The following is a 20,207-nucleotide window of genomic DNA, read 5'->3' as shown; positions in this document are numbered from 1 at the left end:
GGATCGGGATCCATTACTATAAATAAACACATTTCAATTGTCAGAAATCACCACACTATCAAATAATCACATAAAATGGCATGTATAGCTAGACCCAACACATTACGGTAGTCCTAGAATCGACTAAACCGTAGCTCTGATACCAATAAAATTGTAACACCCGTGCACTCCCGTTCTGGGAGACGAACACAAGGTGCACACAAACTCATTAAATTGTTTTCACAAATCCATAAAATTTTCCAGACTAGCTGGTTACTGCATCACTGTCGCTTCAAAAATCATATCTTGAGTTTTAAAGCTTGAAAATCAGTTTCGTAATTTTTCCCTGAAACTACACTCATAAGTCCATCAAAATATTTTTTTATAGAATTTTTGGTCGGGCCAATTAGTACATTTTATTAGTTAAAGTCTCCCCTGTTGTAGGGATCGACTACACTGACCTTCGTGCGTTACGAATTGGATATCTCCCTGTACAGGGCTTCAATGCTGATGCCGTTTATTTCTATAGAAACTAGACTCAGAGAGGATTCTATAAATATATGGCATGACTCCTAATTATCTCTGGTTAATTTACAATGAATTTCTAAAGTCGGAACAGGGGATCCAGAAACCGTTCTGGCCCTGTTTCACGAGAACTTTAATATTTCTTAACATATAATTTATATGACCGTTTCGTTTCTTCCATATGAAAGTAGATTCATCAAGGTTCATTTACATAATTTATTCACTATTTAATTCCATTCCTACAATTTTTAGTGATTTTTCAAATCCACACCACTGCTGCTGTCAGCATCTGTTTTTCAGGTAAACCTTACCTATTTCGTGGTTTCTATGGACCAACTAAAGTTTTGTCATACATAGGTCCACATATAATCATTTTTAGCCATTCCAATGGCTGATCATTTGCTCACACTTCCATTCAGTCCGTAGTAACATCATAAAATCATACATATATACATAAGCACAAATGGTCTAATGCCATACTCCACTTTTACGAGCCATTTTCGCATGGTCGTGCACACATACATCACAAAAGTACTTAAAACGCAACAAAAGGGTAGTCCTATACATGCCATTTCAAAATCCAACCAAAATATATACTGAAAGGGACTTTGATAGTGTGGGAGACTTGACTTCCGAAATCCGAGTCCGATAGTGACGAGCCAAAATCTATAGACAGAGAAAGCAGAGAAACGGAGTAAGCAATTTATGCTTAGTAAGTTAGAGCAAGGGATTCCAGCACAACAAAAGCATAACATTCATATAGCTAACGGATAATTTCATATGCACAAATTCTCAATATCATACTTATTTCACATTCCAACCCTATATTCATACATAAGGGTTCATCTTAGCCAAATGCCGAAAGCTCATTTCTCGATTGAGCGAATATTATTCAAGGAATCAACTATTCCAAAGCACATACGAACATACCTCGTTGCTGGAATTTTCAAGCGTATTAGCTGAAATTTTACAGCAGTTCATTCATTCTTGAATCACGTATCTTGAGTTTAACCGGATATGGCTACACATTCAAATGCCTTCGGACATAGCCCGATTCTGATAACTTCATACGAATGCCTTGGGACTCAACCCGGATTTAGTAGCTTGCTCGAAAGCCTTCGGATCTTAGTCCGGATTTAGTAACTCGCACGTATGCCGTCGGATCTTAGTCCGGATTTAGTCACTTAGCACAAAGCCTTCGGACTTAGCCGGATATCATTCGAATAACCATGTACATTTATCAATAAACCATAAAACATTCACATTTCATTTTCATTAGCAAAATTCGACACAAGTCACTTATCACATTTGTAATTTCGGCTCAATAGCCACACACAAAGAGCATGATTTTAATTTTCTTTAAACATGATCGAATCAATTCAAATTTAAGCTCTATTGCTCAAGAACTTACCTCGGACGTGGTCGAACGATTTGACGGCTATTCCACGACTTTTTCCTTCCCTTATCGGATTTAGCTCCCTTTGCTCTTGAGCTTAATTTAACAAATAAATTGGTTTTATCATGTGAGCATCGAAGAGGAATTCAAGATACTTAGCCAATATATATACTCATTAGGCATCAAAGTCGCATATGTACGAAATCATGAATCGAACTCAACACATTAGTTAATATTCCTCTTAGCGAATTTTCTAAGCCAAGAATAGGCATCAATATGCTTGCTTCTAACCGAATGCTTGCACACCAATTTCCCTCATGTGGCGAATATACATGTCCAATTTGAGGCCAATTATACACTTAATACCACACAAAACAGCATACATTTTACTACTAACGCATTACATATCGTAACTCATTGCACATCTCTCATTTACTTCATAATCGAGACATCATCACAAGCAAATATACACCTTGAAATAGCATATATGTCATACCAATACATCGTAATGCGAACATATATACATATATATATGCTAGAGCCAATTCTCAAGTGGCTTATATCCAAATATATACACATATCCAAAGCTTAAATCTTACTTACCATGCAACATGCATGAATCATACTTATGGATATAACATGGCGAATACCACAACACCATACCATTTCAATTTGGTCATGGTAAAACAAAGAACTTAGTATCTCATTCAAAAAATGCTAAAAGAAAATATAAGAATCCTCAATCCTCCATCACATGTATCATTATCAAGCTTGATATTTAGCATGCAATGGCATTAACACCATATTCACTTTGGCGAATTTCATTCCCATGACATAACAAAGATTTGAACCATGGGCTAACAAGAACATCAAGCTAGCAACTAAAAACATGCATGAATCTCATGGCACAACCTCAAACATACCTTAATCTTGATGCAAGTATAGCCAACCTCTTCCTAATCCTCTTCCAAACCAAGTATGAAGCAAAACTCCTCCTTATCCTTAGTATTTTCGGCCAAAAGAGAGTGAAAATGGATGAACAAAATTTTTGTTTTCTTTCCTACCTACACGGCAATGGGGAGGAGAAGCCTTCACACACACACTTTTTTTTTATTCCATACTCCTTATTTTATTTATTCCAACATAACCCACTTACCAAACATGTTTCATGACATGATTTTTCCCATAATTCCTTGTCATGGCGGCCACTAGCTATTGGGGGAATTTGACATGCAAGTCCATTGTTTTGCATGCATGCTTTAATTAGTCATCACATTTCCCATCATACTTTCAAAGTTTACTACTAGGTCCTTTCTAGTGAAATTCACATTTATAACTCTAAATCAAAGCATAAAAATGTCACACATGGGTTAACACACATTATAGGCAATAAAATAAATATTAAATTATTTTTATGCCTCGGTTTTGTGGTCCCGAAACCACATTTCGACTAGGGTCATTTTAAGGCTGTCACATGTGATGCTGCCTCCGATGGTCTCCAGCCCCGAGCTGACCTGAGAACACTAAGGAAATGGAGAGGAGGGAGTAAGCTTAAAGCCTAGTAATGTAATAGCCCAAAATTGGGTCTAGTTAGAACAGAGGTTTCGGGACTACAAAATCTGAGATAAAAATAATTATTTTATGATTATTTTGAGGTCTATGATATGATTGCATGATTGTGTGAAAATTTCGTGAAGAAATTCTATGCATAAAGTGCTCAATTTGAAGTTAGGGACTAAATCGAATAAGTTGCAAAACTTGCATTCTAGAAGTTTCTAGTATGAAATTGCTTTGAAATATTAATTAGGAGGTCTTAAATAGCAATTTGACCAATTTCTAAGTGATGGAAAAAATTGGACATGGATGGAATTTTGAAAGTTTAGTAAGGAAGGGCATTTTGGTCATTTGGTAATTAAAAGAAATAAAAAGGGAAAATAAAGCCAAAATTTACTCATCTTTTTCATGGAGGCCGAAATTAGCATGGGGGAAACCATGGCTAGGGTTTTCAAGCTTTCCAAGCTCAATAGTAAGTCCGTTCTAACCCCGTTTTTCAAGTTCTTTACGTTTTTGGAATCCTTGTAATTTGATTAAGCTTATTCTAGCAATAATTTAAGCTAGGGTTCATATTTGGAAAAATAACGGTGAAATGTGTTTATTTTGCTGTTTTATGATAGAATATGAGGTTTTAAATTATGTTAGACAACTTGTGCTACTCGGTTTTGAGTGAAAACGAGTAAAAGGGCTTAATCGGTAAAAATACCTAATAGTCATAAGTATATGTTAGAGTGAGAATTTGATGTTGCCATAGAAGGGAGAAGTGATCAGCATGTCATAAAACATAAGAATAATGGATGAAGTTTAATTCCTGAGCCTAGGGGCAAAAGTGTAAATATGCAAAAGTTTAGGGGCAAAATTATAATTTTTCCAAAGTTTGAGTTAAGGACTGTTTTGAATAGTACATTAATTAAATAAGTAAAATATGATGTTTTAGATCCCAGAAAATGAGATTTGAACCTAGAATGAGAGAAAAATCAAAAATTGGGAAAGTTGGTAAAATGATCGTTTTAGTATCGAGGTAAGTTCATATGTATAATAAGCATTAATTTATACATGTTTCAATGTAAAATTGATATATTTATTATAATTTTCGAGATGTTGAAAGTATGTAAGTTGGTATGATAATAATACAACAATAATCTTGTAATTTATATTTGAAAGTTAAATTTAGTGAATTAATTAAATTATGTTAAATTAAATGATTATGGTGCCAAGTTTATGAATGGATTTAAAAATATGTCTATGGTACATTAAGTGCATTGAATTATCATACATAAATGTGATTTCTATGATTATGGATATTATGGGAAATTGTAAGTTCATATGATTTTTAATAAGGCTATGTGTAATTTAATGTTATTGCCTTGATATTAAACGAGATGTAAGTTTATATGTAAGTAATACATCAATATTACTTGTATTATGATATTTTATAATAATATTGGAAATATGTTTGTGGATAATTACTTGATTGGTGACATTGTTGGAAAAGAGAGAAATCCGGTTGAACCTTGAAAGATTGGATGATCTGAGATAGTATGTAGCTAGGTCGATGTATGGTGCTTGAGTGCACATCATGTGTACAAGAGAGCTACAAGACATTATGATGTAGCTAGGTCGCATGGGTGATACTATGTGTACACCATGTAGACAAGAGAGCTACGGGATATATGTAGCTAGGTCGCATGCGTGGCTCCAGGTGAAGGACACCATGTAGACAAGAGAGCTACGAGATAAATTGGCTAGGTCACATGGGTGGTACTGAGTGTTCACCATGTGTACAAGAGAGCTGAACTCTATGATGGGTGGAGCTATGTGCTGAAACCACCAAGTATCGAGGATTGAACCGAAGTGTTCAACGGGAGACTCTATGTATTGCTTTGTGAGTTTTGTGATGAATAAGTGCATGAACTTGGTTATGTGAATGATGTGTTCATTAAGTGACCAGGATATGGTAAGGTTATAAACAAGTAAGTTATACATGAAGATGATTTTATGGTGACCTTGTGATCATGGGCCTATACTTGTGATGTATGAAATGTGGTGAAAATGATTTGTGATATGTATGTTAAAATGAGGTTAATACAAAGAAAGTGTGAAAGAGTGAATTAGCAATAAAACTGTTTTGGACAGTAGCAGTGACGTGATTTTGAAAAATCACAAAAAATAGTAGCAATTGAATCAGAGATTGAATGAGATATTAAATTAAAGGTTAATGAGTCTATTTTCATATAAAAGAAACAGAGAAAGAAAAGGCGTTCTATATTTTGATATATTTATGTTTTTGTGAGACTGGTTCAGAATGATTACGTGATCCCCTGTTCTGACTTTGGAAAATCACAAAAATTTGGATAAAATAATTAGAGGCTTAAATTTATATTTTTAAAATCCATAATGAGTCTATTTTAAATATAAATCAACAAGAACATTATTCGATTTCTGTATTGTGAGATAATTAGTTTTTAGTGAAGAGAGGTCAGAACTGTTAGAATGTGAAACAAGGGAAATTTTAATGAATAAACTGTACTAATTGGCTAAACCAAAAATTATGAAAATTTTATGGTGCAAAGATATGTGAGTCTAGTTTCAGGGTAAATTTACAAATCTTAATTTGGATCTCTGTAGCTCGAATTATAAATAAGTAAGTGACTATGACTTGTGTGGACAGTTTGATGTGAGCATTTATTAGTAAATTGTGAAATCGTACTTACAAGAATGCTATATACATTAAGGATGTGGAATGGAGAGGAGGAGGAGGAAAATAAATATATGTGGAATACATGGAAACTATGGTATATGAAATATTGATATAATGAAATAAATGATATGTGTTTATAAGAAAACAGAAAAGAAAATGATATGTATCATGACATATATATATATATATATATGACTAGTCTCAATGTAATGCTTGTAGGGTATGGAGTTGAATTAAAATGTTTTAGGCAAACATGTTATTTGCGCATCTGAATTGTGGTATTTTATAAAGATATGATCTAGTTTTAAATATGAATGCTTGATGATTAAGCTAAAGATATTTGGTAAGATGATTATCTTGGTATAAATGTATAAGTGGTACTATAATAAACAAGGTAAAATGAGTATGAGAGACACATGTATAATGATATACAAATGCTATGTTTATGGTTTAATTGAGAATATTTAATCATTAAATGAATACCATGTTATATGCTTTTGATTTTGTATAAGTGTGTAAGAGATTAAGGTTGACCAAAGCTTTGAAAATAGCCTAGGTATATTCCACACAGGCAGAGACACGACCATGTGTCTCAGCCGTGTATGGAACATGACTTTGGGACACTGGCGTGTGGAGTCTTAAAGCATGAAATTTTCAAGATTTTCGTAAGGTCTCGGTTTAGTCCCAAACCCTTTCTAAAGTATGTTTTGGGCTTCGTAGACTCAAATAAGGGACTATGTGTAAGTGAATGAACGTTTTGAAATAAATATGAATGAAATTTTATGGCCCGTATTTTAGTTTAATGTTTGTATGTTTGTCCGGTAATGCCTTGTACCTTATCCCGGGGTACGGGTAAGGGGTGTTACAAGTAAGACCATATGAAATAATAAGAAAATTATCAACATGATTCCATGGAAATGTAATCATAATTACACTTTTGCTAATTTTCTGGTCACGCTGTTTTCTCAAGTCATAGTTACTTATTTATTTATATCTGGAGCTACGAGACTTTAAATTAAGATCCATTAATTTTCTATGAAACTAGACTCATATATCTTTATACCATAAATTGTTCAGAATTTTTGGTCTAGCCAATAAGTACAGTTTATTCATTAAATATACTCCTGTTTCGCTGTCCGAAAGCTCCGACCTCTGTTCACTAAAAATTATTTATCTCATGGTACGGGACTCTAAATTGAGAACCACTAATTTTCCCAGAAACTAGACTCATTAAGGATTTTCAGCATGCAAATTGTGACCCATAATTATTTTTTTTTTTTAAATTTTCAATGGTTTTCCCAAATCAGAATAGGGGATTCCGAAATCATTCTAACCCTATCTCACAAATATCCAATTATCAAAGAATGTGAAATTCTTTTGCCTTCATTTTTTTATGAGAAAATAGACTCATTAAGCTTTAATTTCATATCTTATTCAACCTCTAATTCAATTTCTACCATTTTTGGTGATTTTTCAATTTCACACAATTGCTGCTGTCCAAAATTGTTTTCTTACAAAATTTCACTTTTACATAATTTCACTTACTCCATTCTATCTTACCAAAAGATTTGCCTATCGAGCACATTGCTCACAACTTTTCACATAGATATACTTGTACTTATTCATCACATGGTCATGTACATATGTATTTTCACTTAGTAAATTTCCCGTTGAACTTATCAGAAAAATAATAGATACCCGGTGGCCTGTGCATATACCACCCTTGTAACTGAAGCTCTCTAGTACGCATAGTAGCCTGCACTTAGTACTACACATGCGACCTATCAATCTGGTACACGTAGTAGCCTGCACTTAGTACTGTACACATGACTTAACCATCAGATACACGTAGTAGCTTGCACTTAGTACTACACACATGATCGAAGTTAACGGGTACGCATAGTAGCCTACACTTAGTACTACACACGTGACTTAACCATCTGATACACGTAGTAGCCTACACTTAGTACTAAACACGTGATCGAAGTTAACGGGTACGCATAGTAGCCTGCACTTAGTACTACACACGTGACTCACAACGAATCATTTGTATCTCTTCTATTCCAAAGGTTCAATCGGGAAATTCTTCACTTTTCAACATTTTACTAACTCGTTCTTAGTCAATTTCGATTCGTAGTTTACATCAATTGATCATTCTATAGGCAGCCACATCTCATATAATAACAAAAGATAATAATATAAAAAGAATCGAAATATTATTTACATACAAACTTACTCGTTTCAAAGAAACATCATATTCCATCAAAATTGCAAACCTTTATCGGACGTACTCAAATTGTGGCTTCATTCACATAGCAATATCTTATAATCACATGGCATTGCAACATTTTCATCATAATAGCAAAACATCAAGAACAGGTTATATCATCAAAATAATCACATAATATCAAATTATTCACATATATATACTTACAACTCGTGTAATATTGAAGCATTAGCATTCAAATATAATATTGCATTATTAAAATCACATGAACTTACCTCAAGTTCGAGTACGACTATATATTCTGATTTTGTCCATAATCTCATTCATTTCCAATCTATGCCTGAATCTCATTTTCCTTAATCTATAATACCACATTTAGCTTACTAATTAGTCACCTTATTCATATGGGTCCAAAAATCATACTTTTACAAATTTACATTTTGACCCCTAAACTTTCACATATTTTCACTTTGGCCCCTAGGCCCGTAAAATGATTTTTATTCAATTTCCTTGCATTTTAAGCCTAGCCGAATCATTCTCATAACTGTAGCAGCCCCTAATTTCCACTAAATCACACTTTTATGACAAATTTTGTAACCTTTACAAAATGATCCTTTTTGACAATTTCACTGAAAATCACCTAGTAAAAGTCGTTTATTACGAACCGAGAATTCATATTCTACCATTAGACATCAAAACACATGCATGTCATCCATGGATAAATTTTTAAATAGAAACCCTAGCTCAAAATATGGGTAGAAATGATTAGATCTTGTTACGAGAATTTCAAAAATGTAAAAATCATTAAAAACGGGGCTAGAACGGACTTACAATCAAGCTTGGAAGCTTGAAAAACCCTAGCTATGTCTTCTCCATGCAAGTTTCGGCCATGGGGTAGAAGATGGACAAAAGTTGGCTTTTAATTTTGTTTTTAATTCATTTTAATTACTAGATTACCAAAATGCCCCTAACTTAAAAATATTCTCTTTCACCCATTTCATGTCCATTTTTGTCCAACAATTACCCATTGGTATAATTACCATTTAAGAGCCTCCAATTTAAAATTTGATAATAATTAGACACCTCTAACATGTAGAACTAAACTTTTGCACTTTTTACAATTTAGTCTTTTTGACCAAATTGAGTGCCCAAACGTCAAAATTTTCGAACAAAATTTTCAAGAAATCATCCCATGAAATTGTAGACCATAAAAATATAATAAAAATTTTTTATTGTGTTGGATTTGTGGTCCCGAAACCACTGTTCCGACTAGGCCCAAATTCGGGATGTTACAACTCTCTCCCTTTAGGGATTTTTGTCCCAGAAAATCTTACCAGAAGAGTGGTTTGGTTTTCACATAAACTCCACTATCTCATAGTCATTGTTGAAGAACCTTTACTCAGGCTATGTTTAATATTTAGCTCTTAAATTTCTCATACTAAAGTCATGAACAATTCTGTGTTATACGACGCATAAATCGAATCATTACATCTATCAGAGAACTCATGTATACAAGGGCCGAACCTGTAACATCCCAAACCCAGCCCAGACGTTATGGCCGAATCTGGCGTGTCACATTGAATTGTTTTAGCGAAAACCTTGTTTTCATTGAAAACCCTTCTTAAAATGAGAAACCTTCATTAACTTATAAAACTCTCTTTCAATCGTGAAAGCTTGTTTATAACATATGATTTATGAAAGCCTATCATTTTAAAATTTAGTTGCGGAAACATAGAAAAACAATCTATGATTTAGGAAACCCATGTTCACCTTCTCATAATTACAACACATAAAGATAACAATCCAAATAATAATAAAAGGGAAGGCCTTATTACGTTCTAGTCTGAAATTACTTAATAAGCTAGAAACTATATGCTTTCTTTTAAAAAAACAAGCCCAAGTTGTCTTGCTAGCTGGCCACCTCTGAGTCCCTCCATGTAATACCCCGAATTAGGGCCTAATCGGAATAGTAGTTTCGTGACCACAAATCTGAGATAGAAATAATTATTTTATAATTATTTTGAAGTTTATGATATGATTGCATGATTGTGTGAAAATTTCGTGATGAAATCCTATGCCTAAAGTGCTTAAATTGAAATTAGGGACTAAATCGAATAATTTGCAAAACTTGCATTCTAGGAGTTTTTAGTATGAAATTGTTTTGGAATATTAATGAGGAGGTCTTAAATAGAAATTTGACCAATTTCTAAGTCTATGGACAAAAATTGGACATGGATGGAATTTTTGGAAAGTTTAGTAGTAAGGGCATTTTGGTCATTTAGTTATTAAAATGAATTAAAAACAAAATTAAAAGCCAATTTTTGTCCATCTTCTTCATTAGGCCAAAATTTCAAGGGTTCTCCATAGTTAGGGTTTGTTTCAAGCTTCCAAGCTCCATAGTAAGTGATTCCAAGCCCGTTTTTAATGTTCTTTACGTTTTTGGAATCCCGGTAGATCGATTAAGCTTATGCTAGCAATAATTCAACCTAGGGTTCATATTTGGAAAAATACCCATAGGTGAAATTTGTGTATTTTGGTGCTTTATGATAGAATATGAGGTTTTAAATTATGTTAGATGTGACAGTCCTAAGTAGACCCTAGTCGAAAAGTGGTTTCGGGACCACGAAACCGAGTTTTATAAATAATTGAAAGTTATATTCTATGTTCATGATGTGAGTAAATGCATGTGTAAAAATTTGAAGCATTAATTTTGCCATTTGTTTGTGAAATTTTGAAATGGGACTTATGTGAAACATTGGTAAAAATAAATTTGTATCACTTTGTGTTATTTATATAAGTGGCTGTATGTTCGGCCATGGTAATTGGCTATCTAGGTTCCATTTACAATGGCAAGTAATGTGAATTCTTGTTTGTGCATGTGAATTAGGTATTAGTGAAATAAACATAAAAGTTAGTGATGGTATATTTCATAAACACATTATGCACTGAAGTTATACGATTATCAACTGTGACTATTAAAGAAGTAATGTTGAATAAGTAATGAAACAAATTCATTTGTTTCAATTAAGCTCATGAGCAAAGAGGATCTAAATCAGATAAGGGGAAAGAGAAAGCCGTCGAGTAGCCTATCCGCAGTTGCTCAAATAAATAAAGTAAGTTCTTAAGTAATTGAGTTTGATTCCTTTGTAAGTTTTAAGTTTTAAAAAGGGAATAAATATGAATTATGTATATACGTTAAGGTCAATGACTTTTCTAAATTGCGGCATATATGATATTATGTTTTAAATATGTGAATGAGAACTTTACAAAATAAATTGTATAAATCTGCTAGGGACAGCAGCAGTAGCATGTTTTGGAAAAATTACCATAAATTGTGGGAGTTGAGTTAAAGGCTGAATAAATTATGTAATTAAAGCTTGATGCGTCTAGTTTCGTACAAAATAAATTGTGTAAGTAAAGGGGTTGCCGATAATGAGATTTTCAAAGTTGTGTGAGACAGAGTCAGAACGGCTCCGAAATCCCCTGTTCAGTATTTGGAAAATCATTATAAATCGTACAAAAATGATTATAAGATAAAATTATATGTTTAGACTCCTGAATGAGTCTAGTTTCAAACAAAATAAACGAAAACATATTTTGAATTCTGTACATTGAGAAATTAAATTCTTAGTGAATAGTAGTCAAAGTAGTCAAGCAGTAAAATAGGGGAAAATTTAAGAAAAATCTGGTATTGATTGGCCAAACCAAAAATTCTGAAAATTTTTTGGATAGAGGATATACGAGTCTATTTTCATGGAAAATTAACGGCACATAATTTGGAATTTCGTAGCCCCAGTTACAAATAATTTAACGACTGTTGCTCAGGAAAACAGCTTGTAGAGAAATTGTGGTTATGTTGTAAACATGGATAAAACTTGTTTTAGTTGCTCATAAGCTATTGATTAAACCCATACGTGAATTCTAAATTGTGATATTATAAAATGATATATGAGTGTTAGATGGATCTTTGATATTAAAATTTGTGAAATTGTAAGTTTATAAGTATTCGAATATGAAATGATAGTATGGCTTGAAATTGAATTATTCATTGGAAAATGATAGATGTAGATTCAGCCAAGACAAAGTGTATACATGAAAGTATATGTGGTATGTGAAGTATATTTGGATAATTGTGATGTGAATACATGAAAATTTATATTTTGATTTAGGATTTTATGTGATGAATGTGAATGTGTATATATGTGATAAGGCCGAATGGCCAATGTGATGAATGTGAACATGCATATGTGTGATAAGGCCGAATGGCCAATGTGATGAATGTGAACATGCATATGTGTGATAAGGCCGAATGGCCAATGTGATGAATGTGAACATGCATATGTGTGATAAGGCCGAATGGCCAATGTGATGAATGTGAACATGCATATGTGTGATAAGGCCGAATGGCCAATGTGATGAATGTGAACATGCATATATGTGATAAGGCAGAATGGCCAATGTGATGAACGTGGAAGTGTATATATGTGGTAAAGCCGAATGGCTAATGCGAAATGTGTATGAGATGGATATGAGGTAAAGTCGAATGGCTAATGCGAAACGTGTATGAGATGGATATGAGGTAAAGCCGAATGGCTAATGCGAAACGTGTATGAGATGGATATGTGGTAAAGCCAAATGGCTAATGTGAGATATGTATGAGATGTGTATATATATATATTGTGGCCAAATGACAAATGGCGGAGGGTGTGTTTTATTAGATATTTGATGAGGTAAATGAATTACAAATATGATAGTCAATGTGAATGTTGTAACATGTGAATAAATATGCATGAAACTCTATGATGTAAACCCGAGATTAAAGACCAGATGACCATATGTGATGACTATGTCTGGGTTAAGACCCGCTGACTCGTGTGGAGATTTCATCTGAGCTAAAGGTCTCACCGATAATCCGAGTAGAGTTTAAAGCTATAAGACTTCGCAATAAGAATTGCTTATAAATATATTCAATGCAAAAGGTTAAACAGGTATGTACTCCAAGTTTATATGTGAGCTTGATTTGAACTAAATCATAAGGTAGTTATGTGATGCATACGTGAGCAATCTATGAGACTATTCCTATGATTATGTGACATCGGATCAGTGTGAGAGGTTATGTGAAATTATACAATATATCTATGTCACATGAGCTCACTTTTATGTGAAAGTTTATCTGCCTATTGTATATGATGAGATGTGCATATTCGGTAAAGGAATGGTATGCCCGAAGGAAGAGTGAAATAAAAATACAAACAACTATGTTATAATTTGATTGTTATCTATTGACACTGCTTAAAACTTACTAAGCATTGTAATTCTTACTCCATTTACTTTGTTTTCTCTGTTTTATAGATCTCATTTGGAAGCTACAGACTCGGGGATCGTCAGCAACTAGTCACACTATCACTATCCACTGCTTGTTACTATTATGTTTTGAATTATTTTATGGCATGTATAGAATAGACCAGTGGCCGAAAAATATTTTGGTTAATGTATATAAGCCATGCGAAAATGGCATCTTTTGAATGTGTACTTATAGAAGTTTAAATTTGTATCCCTGACTATCTTTAGTATTTATCTAAAGGAATGTTCTCAAAAAAAAAATTTACTGTTCTGATATGAGTTTCAAGTCTGGTAATGCCCCTTCACCTATTCTGGCGATGGATACTGGATAGGGGTGTTACATTAGACAACTTGTACTACTCGGTTTTAAGCGAAAACGAGTAAAAGGGCTTAATCGGTAAAAATACCTAATAGTCATAAGTACATGTTAGAGTGTGAATTTGATGTTGCCATAGAAGGGAAAAATGATCAGCATGTCATAAAACATAAGAATAAGGGATGAAGTTTAATTCCCGAGCTTAGGGGTAAATGTGTAATTATGCAAAAGTTTAGGGGCAAAAATGTAATTTTGCCAAAGTTCGTATTAAACGCTGTTTTGATGAATGTATGTATTAAATAAGATTAATTTTGCATTATAGATAAAGAGAAACGAGATTCAAGTCGCGATCGAGGGAAAAACAAAGTTTACGAAGAATAGGCTCGATTGCTAATAATTTTGTACCGAGGTAAGTTCATGTGTAAATGTAGTAACATAATTGTCATTTTAAGCAATTTAATGTTGTTTATATGATATGATGCTGATTATTATCATGAAATATTATGCTTTGTGGTTATTGTTGAATAATATGTAATTATGTGAATTACTTGATGAGTATGAACTATCACCGAAGTATCGATTTCGATATTCCGTGGAAGACGGCAAAGATGTGTGATCGAGGAAAACGCCCGTTTGAACCTTAGGAATAAATTAGAATACAAGTGACATGTCACTAGGATGGTTGAGTTCCGAACTCATTGAGTTGAGTCCGAGTTCATGAGATGTAACTAGGCATCCGAGCTCGTTGAGTTGAGTCCGAGTTCACTTATGGATGTGAATGCCCGAGCTCATTGATTTGAGTCTGAGTTCACTTATGGGCGGGTTACATGGTAGCTTGGCTACATAAGTTCTGCAGGCTATTGAGTTTGTCTAGCTGCGGGTATGGCTCTTATGTTCATGAGATCCGCATATTCGAATTATATTCCGATGTGTTCAACGGGTGAATCTTAAGTGAATAAGAAGAAGGCCTAAAATGAAGGTGACATGTTGGTAAGTGTGGTAAATGAGAAAATTTGACAGGTATGTGCTTAAACCCTCGGGTTGAGAACTTGGTATGATGAAATCGTAGAAAGATATTAAATGTAAATGAAACATGAATGTCTTGGTGTTGTTTATGCAAATGATGTTATGTATGTTTAAAATGCTATTTAGTCCATGAAAATCCTTAGTAAAGTGAAATTTGCCATAAAACAGAATCTGGCAGCAGCAGTGATGTAAATTTGAAAAATCACTAAAAATAGTAGAAATGGAATTAAATGATGAGTAAGTTATGAAATTGAAGCTTAATTAGTTTATTTTCATATGGACTGAACAAAACAGGTATTTAAATTATATTTTATGAGATATTTGAATTTTTGTGAAACAGGGCCAGAGTGATTTCTGGATCCCTTGTTTTGACTTTAAAAATTCATCATAAATTGTATAAAAATAATTAGAAGTCATAATTTATATTTACAGATTCCTTGTTGAGTCTAGTTTTAATAGAAAGAAACTTCATAGTCATTGAAAGTCTGTACAGAGAGAAATCTGATTTGTAATATACAGAGGTCAGAGCAGTCGAACCCTAAAAAAGGGGATATTTTAACTAATAAACTGTACTAATTTGCTTGAACAAAAATTCTAGAAAAAAAATAAGTAAATATATATATGAGTCTAGTTTCAGGGAAAATTTACGGAATTGGATTTTTATTTTCAGAACTCAAGATATGAATTTTTAAGCGACTGTGACGCAGATAGCTAGCTTGACTGGAAATTTTAAAAATAAATTGTTTGAGCTGTTTAAGTTATGAATTAAGTCTGTTAACACCTCGTGTTCGACTCTAGCGACGGTCTCGGGTACGGGGCATTACATTTGGTGGTATCAGAGTAGGTTTAGTCTGTTATCGGACTAATATGTTGTATGTACGGGTTTTGCTATACATGCCATATATATATTGTGATAGTGTGATGACTTCAGACTTTTTAAATGATTTTTTTTATAGTAAATGGATCTCGATCCAGTTGCGGCTGATGATGTAGAGAGTAATGCACCAGCTCCGGCTGAAGGGGTGGTGCCAACTGAAAATCCACTTCCTACTGTTGGTCAAGGAGGAGGAGAAGGGGCTCAGGAAGCCTTTCTCCAGATGATGAGTGCCTGGTATACTGAGTTCGTTCGTACGAACCCGAGTGCACAACCTCCCCCACCTCCCTCGATTCGTCAACTTGTACCCCCGATGCCTCAAGGTGTAGATCTAATGAAATTTCACAAAACTCCAGTTGACAGAATCCGTAAACAAGGGGCTGAAGAATTCAGGGAAAATATTGATGATGATGCTGAGAAAGCAGAGTTTTGGCTCGAGAATTCTATTCGAGTATTTGATGAATTGTCTTGTACACCTGAGGAATCCTTGAAATGTGCTATATCATTGTTGAGGGATTCAGCTTATCATTGGTGGAAGACATTGATTTCAGTAGTATCGAAAGAGAAAGTAACTTGGGAGTTCTTTCAAGAAGAATTTCGGAAGAAATATATCAGTGAAAGATTTATTGATCAGAAGCGTAAAGAGTTTCTTGAATTAAAGCAGGGGAACATGACAGTTACTGAATACGAAAGGGAGTTTGTCAGGTTGAGTAAGTATGCTAGAGAATATATTCCTATAGAAGCTAAAATGTACAGATGATTTGAAGACGGACTCAATGAAGACATCAAAGTATTTGTTGGGATTCTTGAATTAAAAGAAATGGTAGTATTGGTTGATCGAGCTTGCAAGGCTGAAGAACTACTTAAAGAGAAGAAAAAGGTAGAGGCTGAGACTAGAAATTGGAAGAAAAGACCGACGAGGAGTTCATTCTCACAGAAATCCGGAAAATCTAGAAATATGAATCCTCGTTCACAGGTTTCGGCTGGACAATCATATGGAAATTCTAAGAAGCAAAATGTGGGTCCTAAATCTCAGACTATACTGCGGCTAGTGTGGAAATCTGAGATTTGTTAAGCTCGAATGCCGTGTGGCGAAAATAATTTTGGCCCATGTAGAGCGAATGAATGTTTTCGGTGTGGTTCTCCAGATCATTTTATTAGAGACTGCCCAAAGAGAGCTGAGAAAGAAAAATTTCAGAATGTAAAAGCTAGTGGTGCAGACTTGAGGGGAAGATATTCGAGAAAAGCTGGAAATGAAGCAAGCAGCAAAAATGTAGCCAGAAATTCAGCAGCTAAATCTGAAGCAAGGGCTCCAGCTAGAACTTATGCTATAAAGGCACGTGAAGATGCTTCATCACCCGATGTGATTACTGGTATATTTTCTCTTTATGATGTTAATGTTATTGCTTTGATTGATCCGGTTCTACTCATTCATATGTATGCATGAAACTGGTGTCTAGTATGAATATACTGTTGAGAACACGAATTTATGATTAGAGTGTCGAATCATTAGGCAAATGTGTGATAGTTGATAAAGTATGCAAGAAATGCCCTTTAATGATTCGGGTCATTACTTTCTGGCTGACTTCATGTTGTTGCCGTTTGATGAATTTGATGTTATTTTGGGTATGGATTGGTTGACATTGCATGATGCTATAATAAATTGCAAAGAAAAGGTTATAGAATTAAAGTGTGAAAGTGGTGAAATTCGGGTTGAACCGGACAAATCGAGGCATTATCTAGTATGATTTCTTCAATGTCGGCTCAGAGATATTTGAGAAAGGGTTATGAAGCTTATTTGGCTTATGTAATTAATACAAAAGAAGTTGAAAAGAAAGTTGAATCGAGTCTTGGGTTGTGTGTGAATTTGCGACGTATTTCTAGAAGAATTGTCGGGTTTGCCTCCGGTCGAAAGTAGAATTTGGTATTGATTTGATCTGGGAACGACTCCGAGCTCGATTGCTCCATATAGAATGGCACCAACAGAGTTGAAAGAATTAAAGTCACAGTTGCAAGAGTTGACTGATAAAGGCTTTGTGAGACCGAGTTTTTCACCTTGGGGTGCTCCCGTGTTATTTGTGAAAAAGAAGGATGGTTCTATGAGATTGTGTGTTGACTATCGGTAGTTAAACAAGGTGACAATCAAAAACAAGTATCCGTTTCCAAGGATTGATGATTTGTTTGATCAGCTAAAAGGAGCGACATGGTTTTTAAAGATTGACTTGAGATCTGGGTATTACCAGCTGCAAGTAAAAGAGTCGGATGTGCCTAAAACTGCTTTTAGAACAAGGTACAGTCATTATGAATTTTTAGTTATGCCATTCAGGTTGACAAATGCTCCTGCTGTGTTTATGGATTTAATGAATCGCATATTTCAGCCATACTTGGACAAATTTGTTGTGGTGTTTATAGATGATATTTTAATTTATTCAAAAGATGAGACAGAGCATGCTGAGCATTTGAGGATAGTTTTGCAAACTTTGAAAGATAAGCAGCTGTATGCTAAGTTTAGTAAAGTGAATTTTGGCTCCGGTAAGTTGGATTTTTGGGTCATATTGTTTCAGGTGATGGTATACGGGTTGATCCTAGTAAGATTTCAGCCATTGTTGATTGGAAACCACCGAAAAATGTAACCGAGGTTAGAAGTTTCTTGGGACTAGCTGGGTATTATCGGCGGTTTGTAAATGGATTTTCTATAATTACTGCTCCTATGACTAGACTACTCCGAAAGAATGTTAAATTTGAATGGACGGAAGAATGTCAACAGAGTTTTGAAGAATTGAAAAAGTTATTAACTGAAGCACCAGTGTTGGTACAACCCGAATCAGGTAAGAATTTGTGGTGTATAGTGATGCTTATCGAAATGGCTTAGGATGTGTACTTATGCAAGAAGGAAAAGTGGTGGCTTATGCTTCGAGGTAGTTAAAATCTCACGAAAGAAATTATCCAACTCATGATTTGGAATTGGCTGCTATAATGTTTGCTTTGAAGAGTTGGTGACATTATTTGTATGGTGAAAAGTGCCGAGTATATACCGACCACAAAAGTCTTAAGTACTTGATGTCACAAAAAGACTTGAATTTGGGACAGAGAAGATGGTTGGAGTTATTGAAAGATTACGAGCTTGTTATTGATTACCATCCGGGAAAAGCGAATGTGGTTGCCGATGCTTTAAGCAGAAAATTGGTATTTGCTTTGAGAACTATGAACACTCGGTTAAAGATATCAAATGATGGTTCGATTCTAGCAGAGTTAAGAGCAAGACCGATGTTTTTACAAGAGATTTCTGAAGCTCAGAAAAATGATCAAGATTTGCAAGCTAAGAGAAAGCAATGTGAAGCTGATACGGGATCAGATTTTAGAATTGGTTCTGATGGTTGCTTGATGTTTAAAAATCAGATTTGTGTACCGAAAAATGACGAGTTGATTCAAAAGATTTTGCATGAAGCACATAATGGTTGTTTGGCGGTTCATCCGGCGATCTGAAAATGTATAATGACTTGAAGAAAATGTACTGGTGGAGTGGAATGAAAAGAGATATTTCTGAGTTTGTATCAAAGTGCTTAGTTTGTCAACAAGTGAAAGCTGAACACCAAGTACCTTCGGGATTACTCCAGCCTATCATGGTTCCTGAATGGAAATGGGATTGGATTACTATGGATTTTATATCAGGGTTGTCGTTAACTCCGGGGAAGAAAAATTCCATCTGGGTAATAGTTGACAAACTAACTAAATCGGCTCATTTTATTCTGGTACGTACGGATTATTCTCTTAATAAGTTGGCTGAATTGTATATCCGTGAGATTGTTAGACTTCATGGAATACCTTTGTCAATCATTTCGGATAGAGATCCGAGATTTACTTCACGGATTTGGCAAAAGTTGCAAGAGGCATTAGGTACAAAGTTAAATTTCAGCACTGCCTTTCATCCACAAATTGATGGACAATCAGAGAGAGTAATTCAGATTCTTGAAGACATGCTCAGATGTTATGTATTGGAATTTCAGGGTACTTGGGAAAGGTACTTACCGTTGGTAGAATTTGCTTATAATAATAGTTATCAGATGAGTTTGAAGATGGCACCTTATGAAGCATTGTATGGTCATAAATGTCGGACGCCATTGTATTGGACTGAACTCAAGGAAAATCAGATTTATGGAATTGATCTAATAAAAGCAACTGAAGAAAAGGTGAAAGTGATTCGAGATTGTTTGAAAGCTACTTCAGATAGACAGAAATCTTATGCAAATTTGAAACGAAGGGAAA

The sequence above is a fragment of the Gossypium arboreum genome, chromosome 1 (genome assembly GCF_025698485.1).
Source record: "Gossypium arboreum isolate Shixiya-1 chromosome 1, ASM2569848v2, whole genome shotgun sequence".
NCBI classification, from domain to species: Eukaryota; Viridiplantae; Streptophyta; class Magnoliopsida; order Malvales; family Malvaceae; genus Gossypium; species Gossypium arboreum.
This window is presented reverse-complemented; position numbering follows the sequence as displayed.